Source organism: Macaca nemestrina, chromosome 2 (genome assembly GCF_043159975.1).
Source record: "Macaca nemestrina isolate mMacNem1 chromosome 2, mMacNem.hap1, whole genome shotgun sequence".
NCBI lineage: Eukaryota > Metazoa > Chordata > Mammalia > Primates > Cercopithecidae > Macaca > Macaca nemestrina.
This window is the reverse complement of record NC_092126.1, coordinates 78,679,914-78,688,615: the sequence shown is the minus strand read 5'-3', so window position 1 is coordinate 78,688,615 and position 8,702 is coordinate 78,679,914. Positions and strand designations below refer to the sequence as shown.

The 8,702-nt window shown below is 33.2% G+C and overlaps 1 pseudogene; it reads right to left on the bottom strand.

Moving 5' to 3' along the window:
• Positions 1-6,050: 6,050 nt before the first annotated feature.
• On the bottom strand, positions 6,051-7,212 carry LOC105466441 (lupus La protein pseudogene; annotated as a pseudogene).
• Between the last annotated feature and the right edge of the window lie 1,490 nt (positions 7,213-8,702).

Below are 8,702 nucleotides of genomic sequence, written 5' to 3'. Positions count from 1 at the left end.
TCCACAGAGCACAATGAAAGTGTCTTAGGAATTAGTGGCAAGTAGGAAATGGATATGGAAACAGATTGAGGAGAGTTGATTAGAGGAGGGAGGGAAGGAAAGATGAACAGGCAGTTCTGGTAATAACTTTCCTTTTCAAATTGTTTCCATTTAGCATAATTAAATCTTCAACTTCAGAAACTTTTTTTTTTTTTTGACAGGGAGTCTCACTCTATTGCCCAGGCTAGAGGTGCAATGGCACAATCTTGGCTCACTGCAACCTCTGCCTCCCGTGTTCAAGCAATTCTCTTGCTTCAGCCTCTCCAGTAGCTGCAATTACAGGCATGTGCCACCACGCCCGGCTACTTTTGTATTTTTAGTAGAGACGAGGTTTCGCGATGTTGGTCAGGCTGGTCTCGAACTCCTGACCTCAAGTGATGTGGTCCATACACCTCAGCCTCTCAAAATACTGGAATTACAGGCATAGGCTACTGTACCCAGCCAAGATAAATTTCTGTTTCTTAGTTTTTAACTTACTTGTTAACTGTACTAATACTAATACTAAAAATATACTAATACTAATACAAGGAGTATGATTTAATATCAGTGATATAAATTGTTTCAGTAGCTATAGCTGAGTTGTAGCATGGGTATAATAGAGGTGTCAGAAGTTGGTATTTCGTGAAAATAAAAAGTGCCTTAGTATAATTTTTAATTGCTTATGAGAGTTATATCTTGCATTTATTTTTTTTTATCTTGTTCAGCATCTAGACTATGTTAAATTTCTAATTTTAAGGCTCAGCTTAGCAGCAGATAGTTGACATTTCCAGGAAAATACTGGGGATAGGATTTCAGATAATCTTCAGGATGAGATAAAATCTAGGCATCAAAATATCAGAGTATGACGATGACATGTACACTTAGTGACATGTCTGTAGGATATGGCTTTGTAAAATAAATCTGCTACAGATAGTTCAACCCTTTGGGATAAAGGGAAGTCTGACTTCAGTAACCCAGTCAAATGTCACCAGCACACTACATTTGTTAAACAGCATCAGGGAGATCATGCAGGACCTTTAAGGATAAGTGCAATTAGGGCAACTGAAACTGGTTATTAAACAAGACCAGGATTCATAAAAGAGCAAAGCTCCTGTAATGCATTAAGTTGTAGGACTAAAGCATTATCTCATTTTGCTCAAACTCTTCTGTAAGCTGAATCTGTATTTTGGAATTCTCGGCTCCAGTTTTTTATAACGTATTTACAAAAAATAATCTCCTCTGCCTATTAGTTTTTCAGTATTTCCATTCACATGGAAATCATTTTTAATCTCCAAAGTAATATTAGACCAGTTAAAATGACAGCTAGATTTTTTTTTAATTTAACACAAAAGGTTGTCTGTAACAGTAAACATTTAATATCAGACAATCAATTCTGAAAAAAAAAACCATAGAATTCATTCTCCTATACTTTAAATCCTATTATAAATGTAGAATTATAAAACAATTTACTACAGTTGGACAAATAACAAGAATAGAAAAAATAATCCAGAAATAGATGTCAATATATATTAGAGATAATACTAAAATGACACTTAAATGAGGGAGAAAATGACTAGTTGTTTGGAAATAAAATAAAACTCATTTCTAGCTTGCTCCTACATCAAAATGTATTCCAGATGGATCAAATTTTTAGCATACAAATGTAACTGTGAAAATAGAAACAGAAATATGGGTAAATATTTCCTAATGTTAGAGAGGGGAATATCTTTATAAGCATAACAGGAGTCAAAAAGGAAAAGGTGACACATTTTTATACATGAAAATTTAAAACTTTTATATGATGGAAGTAGTACCATAATTTTAAATAAAACAAGCAAACAAAAAATTATGAAATTTATTTTCAGCTCACATGATAAAAGATAAATATGCTTAACATTAGAAAAGCAGAGTAATAAAACAGATTTGAATAATTTCATATATATCAGTCAATAATACGTAAGCAAATTAGCGCCCCCACTAACTATTGTGATACCCTGCTGTGAATTAGAACAAAGCCTCTCTTTGCCAGTAGCTAAAGCTCCCATCACCACGCACAGCTTGGGAAAATGTAGACTGCGTTTTAGCTCTACGTCATCTTCTCAGCCTGGGTATTATAATGGTCCTGAAAAAGTTGTTCAACCTCTTCCATAATCCAACAATGAATGTCAAAACAATATGTTTCACCTGTCATATTAAAAAGATGAAAATATTTGGTAATACTACATATTGGTGAGGTTGTTGGAGAGCAGGCATTCTCAGCTTGTATAGATGGTAGAATAAATAGGTGCAATTGAAGGGCATTTTGGTAATATCTATCAAAATTAAAATTAAAAACATATTATTAGATTTAGCCAACCATATACTTCCTATATATATAATCTTATATGTACGCAAATGCTTGTGGGGCAATGCAGCATTTTGCACCATTGTTCTTAAAAGCAAAGATTAGAAATAAACTATGTATCAATAGAGGGTCAGTTGAATAAATTATTCAGTAGAATTCTATTGACAGTATATGTGTGTGTGTGTGAGGGGGTATAATTTCCATATAATTAAATTCTAATATTTTTTTTAAAAAGGGTTTTGGAAGCCCATTTTGTATTTTAGAGCGTAAAATGGAAGGAACAAAACAGCAAATTTGTAAAATGCAATCTATTGTAGACTTAAAAATATTCCAATTTACTTTACAAGGGAATACTTAATAGTATTACCATAAAAGGAAGTATTTAAAAGCCTGCCATGGGAGGAATATGCTTTTACAATGTTAATTTTGATTAGTGTAAGGCAATATTTCAATTTCATATTCCAGTTATAGAATCATGGCATTGTATAATATTACATATTGCGTTTCTTTTCTTTTCTTTTCTTTTCTTTTCTTTTCTTTTCTTTTCTTTTCTTTTCTTTTCTTTTTTCTTTTTCTTTTTTTTTTTTTTTTGAGATGGAGACTCGCTCTATTTCCCAGGCTGGAGTGCAGTGGCACTATCTCGACTCACTGCAAGGTCCGCCTCCTGGGTTCACACCATTTTCCTGCCTTAGCCTCCCGAGTAGCTGGGACTACAGACACCCTCCACCATGTCTGGCTATTTTTTTTCTATTTTTAATAGAGATGGGGTTTCACCATGTTAGGCAGGATGGTCTCAATTTCCAGACCTTGTGATCTTCCCGTCTCAGCCTCCCAAAGTGCTGGGATTACACGCGCGAGCCACCGCGCCCGGCCCTATTGCATTTCTAATTTGCATGCTTCCTTTCATTTTTATGAATAAGGTTTTCAAAACTAAAATTAACCAAATGACATAAAAACATGTCAAAAGAGTAAAACACTTTCTTTTATAAATGGATATTACAAATGATTCCTATATGTGAAAAAATAACACATATTTTACCTACAAATTTTTATATCCTAGCTATGTTATACATTTAACAGCATATGTCTAACTACTATAAAGACTGTCTCTGACTTCATTGGCATGTCACCTTATCTCTTACTTGAATTCCTGACACATCAAACCTACCTCACTTTTTTTAGCCATGATCTTACAATCCGTTTTCCAGACTTCTAGAGCGACTTTCCTAAAACGTACATATCATCTTGTTTTTCTCTCTTTAAGCACCTTCACTGGTTCTCAACAGCCCTATGATCCATTCTACTGGTCTAGTTTTGTGCTCTGGGCTCTTGGAGATCAGGCCCTGGCTTATATCTCTCATCTCAGTATCTTGGAGATCAGGCCCTGGCTTGTATCTCTCATCTCAGTATCTTCACCTTGTGGACTAAGAATGTCCTGCTTTTCTGAGCTACTGCATATGAGATTTACTCTCTAGGGCAGACTAGCTCACTTCTGGGCTCAGTCATTGCTACTCTTTTGGCCTAGGAATTGTTTTATCCTCTTTGCCATCACCTCTCCCACATCCCATAGGTAATCCTTACCTATCATTTTAAGTTCATCTTCACGTCACCACTCAGAGAAGCCTTTGTTGACCGGCACATACCTGTCGGGTGAAACACTTTCCCAGGTTTTCTGGGATCCCACTTTCAAGCTGTAGTGCAACACATACCACTGTGTATAATTGTGTATTTACCTGACTTCCTGACTTTCTCCTCGGCTAGAATATAAGCTCTCAGCAGCAGGAACACTTTCATGCGTGTCTGTATTTCTAGAAACTTGCAGTGTGCATGAGCAGTAGTGTGTACAAAATAAAAAATATGTTAAATAAATCAATCATTCATTATATAACACTTCATATTCTCATACAAAAGTTCAAAGGAGACATATTAAAGATAAAAAAGAAGTAGAGAAATATTTTTCAAAGTCAGAAAACTTCAAATGTGAGGGATTTTCTTGGACAAATAATGTTAGAGAAGCTGTACATAATGCCTTCCTACTTAAATTCAAAATGCATCCTACCATATAAAACTTGCTTTCTTAAAAGTCCAGAATTAAAGAAAACTTAACTTTGTTTACATCAGCCTCAGACATTAATTTTACAGTTTTCTATGGTGCGTCTATTGGCATATTTTAGAATTAATAGATGTAAATGCACTTTGGGAAGTTCTTCATTTTGGTGAAGCATGACATTTATTTTTCATACATAGAAATAGCTAGGAAGGGAAATGTGATGTTTGTCTTGATTAATTAAGAAATAAATATCTCAAGAGGGCCAATTTTGAATACATATTAAAAGAACATATACATGAAGCAAAACATATTTAGCAACTTATAATGAAGTATTAACACCTCTGACACATATTTTTATATCTTGTTTATCACTGTCTACCAAACATAAGTGATGAAGCCCAATGAGGATACATGTCTATATCCTCAAAATTCTTAGAACTGTGTTAGGAAATTTGGTCTTTTGTTACATGGTGCTGGCTTTTACTTCCTCGTCCTCATTTTTATTATTTCAGTATCTTAGCTTATAAAATTAAATAAACTGTTGGTGGAGGTTGTAAGGATTCTGTTTCAAGTAACATGCATACATGTTACTGACAACCAATTTACATCAGCATTCTTTAATTAATAGTCCTATATTAGGCAAATGTTCTATTTCCCATATCCGTAAGATTAAAAAGCAATTTAAAAACTAACAGTGTGATTGAGATTTTTGACTACACTTATTCTGCTTGAGATAATTGATGAATATCAAATAGAATAACAAATAGAATAGAGTAACAAATAAAACAAATAACCCAATCTTATAAATCCTTCTGTCATGGAGGAAGAGGCATGATGTGGAAGAGTCGTGATGTCAGCTTGGAGAGTATGCAGTCAAATTCTTGTTCAAGAGTAAAGAATGAATACATTAATGTATTTTTATGGAGAATGGGACAGAAGAGAATGAACAAGATAACTTTAAATAGTATGGGGTAAGATTTAAAGAAAGAAAACTAAAAAATATGTGAGACTATTTTGGTTGGAATAATTTCTCTGATCTGCTTGTGCTGTGAGTCTCAGTGTCATTATGGAGATTGTAACTTATTTCAGATTATGTAGCATTATCAACACAGAGATATTTCAAGAAATATTGAGAAGAGCATATTCTTGGAAACAGGTCAGCAGTCATGCATTTTAAGGTTGCATTAGAATTTGCTTTCACAAGCCTTATTTTTCAATAAAGATAATATTAATTTTGTTAATGTTTGCAAAATTTGATTTATGTAGTTCCTTAACAACAAATGAGGTTTTTTTTGCTCTTTTCATATAGTATATATTTTATTAGTTTCATATAGTATATATTATATTAGTTTTTACTAATACATTTTCATATTATGAAGACAATTTAGGAAGAATCTTCCTTTTGATATTTGAATCACCTGAAATAACACAAACTGAACTATACATTCAAAAAATATTTCTAATCTGGATAACAGAAAAAAAAGACAAGTTAAATGGCAAAAAATATTTTCCTTTCTCACAGGTGGACATTGAAGTGGACCCGATTTGGTTTTCTTTTTAAAAGGTCTTCAAAAGAAAAGCTGTTTAAAACCTATTTAAAACAAATAAAAATTTGGTTTACTAAACTACTAGTCTCCATCACCATTTTCTCTTTTCTGTCTCTTTGTCTGTTTCTTACCTTGCTCTTTTCACAGGTCCTGTTGCACCATTTTCATTGCCACTAGCAAATTTCCTTTACTTGCTCAGAAAGTGTAATTTTCTTTTAGTAGACCCAGGCTGTGAAGCTTTATTACGCTTTCCTTTACCTTTAAATCTGCGACCCTTTGACCTCCATTTGTTTAGGGATTCTTGTTGGTCTTCTATACTTTTTTTCAATGCTTCTTTTTTCAACTCTCCTTCTAGTACTTTTCATCTCACTTTGTTCCTTTTTCGTAGGTTACCATTATTTGCATCTTTGGCTTTACCCAATGTTTCCTTGGCTTTTTCTTTAAATAGAATTATCCCCTCTTTTACTCCTCTGACAAAGTGTATCCATTTTATTTCACCATGATTTGAGAAAAGGATGTGTAAATCTTCTCTATAGGTCTGATCATCTAAGTCACCTGAAAATTTCAGCAAGCATCCTATCTTGTCTTCTAGAGATTTCATTTCAGCATCTTCCTCATTTAGCTCTTAGTTTAGCTTACACTATATTTGTTTTCTTTCTTCTTCTTCTTTTTTTTTTCAGAGTAATCTTCCTTGAAAAGTATTAGCAAGTCTGTGTTTTTGTGCTTCTGTCCAGAGGTATCTACAAACTCTTTAGCAGATTCAATGCTATCAAACATGGCAAAACACAATCTCTTAAGTAAGTTATGCAATGTTCTTCCCATCTGAATATTTAGTGCTTAACCTTTGTCTTCTAACCATTCTTTTATGTCATCAAGAGTTGCATCAGTTGGGAAGCTTTTAATACAAACAGATCTGTTTTTGTTGTTGTTGTTTTTACATCATTTTTATACTTATCAGTCACTTCACCGAAGGGATTGCTTTGAGACCTTCTGTTTTATCTTCACTGATTTCCATGAGTTCTGCCTTGGATTTGCTCAATGCTTCTACAATTACATTAAACACCATTGTTAGATGATTCAACCTGTTGAACTATCTCATCTCCAAAGGTACCCAGCCTTCATCCAGCTTGATCTGTTTCTTTAAGAATGTGTCCCATGGAATACTGAACCTCCAAAATAATGCTAAGTTTGATGACAGATTTTGGCCTTCAGGGCAGCCTCTTTTTTTTCCCATTATCATCGTTTTCTCCCATTGTGGCTATCTTTAAGGTCCCGGTCCTGCAGAGCCACACCACAGGCTCATGAACAGCAACAGCAATGTCTCCACCAATGATATTTTAATAATGGTCTCTGTTACATTAGATAATGAGTGTTGTGATTATATAAGCTGAATGGACAAATTTCAAAGTTATTGAACACTGGAGCATACATGTTTTATATATCAGTCCACAATCATATAATAATCTGTCAATAAATCTACATCTGTTGTTTAGTTATAATATGTATATTTATATGTGTATACGTGTATATATGTATTACTAAAGTTGCTATAGAAACATGTCTTTCATTAGGATTACTTTTTAACAAGAGCAAATAAGTGACAGAAATGGAAACTATGATACATTTTAACAAATGTGGTTGAGAATTACCTGATTTTTTATACTCAAAGACACTCTATGAATAATTTACATCAGCTACTTTTGTTCCCATAACAACAGTTTTATAAATTACTGTGCATATTTTCAGGCAATGTTTAAATACTAAGGGAGATGCCTAGAAGATAATAAGAAAAATTCATAAAATAAAAAGAAAGTGATTTTATTATAATATTCTATACCTAGTAATTAAAGCAATACCCTGAAACTGATGTTTTAAGTAATAATAGTTAACACTGGTGAATTCTTAAAAGTGCAATTTTTATAACATCAGCTTAACAATTCCCAACTGGTTTCTTTCAGTTGAAAATTATTCCAAGTAGATTGAGCAAGTCATTTAGAAAAGGATGCTAACTATATTAAACTGTATTTTCAAATTAATGAAGCTAATTTACCATAATAAATTAATTGAGTGCTTTAATGATTTTTTCAATATACATTTTCAGAGTATTCCTTTATTTAATTGTTAAAAATAGAGATAATAATGTATCATTTAAAAAGTCTTACCAAATCCAAGTTTGATTCAGTTAATGGAATATTGACTGTCAGAAACCAAAAGCAATCATATACTTTCTGTAATTGCAGTCATTTGAAGAAAATATCACACTTTGATATTTATTTTCCCTGGGAATTTTGTATATATCAGCACCTGGAAATTAAACAGAAGCAAAATAAGTATTTCTCTGAACCTACAAAAGACAATTATTTGATTTTTTAAAAATTTTTGCTACAAACCCACAATTTGCATCAGAAAATGAGGAGTTTGCCAGAGTTTCATAACTTTTTAAGGAGTTCTAGTTATTCTGACCATCGGCATTTTGAATAAATCAACAGGATCAACTTATAGGTTGTGACTATAAAAATCTGTTTATATAAAGTCAGAGGTCACTACCAATCAGAACCAAGTATATTATATAGGTGAACTGATTTCTGAGGCCTACCTATTGATACTGACAGAAGACAGGGAAATTCTGGGTAGAAGACGGTGGTTCCCTGGCAAAGACCCCACCCTCAAGCCTGAAGACCCCTGACCCCCAAATGAGGTCAGGAATTTTTGTTCGCAGGCCCAAAGAATTGCCTTTTTCCTG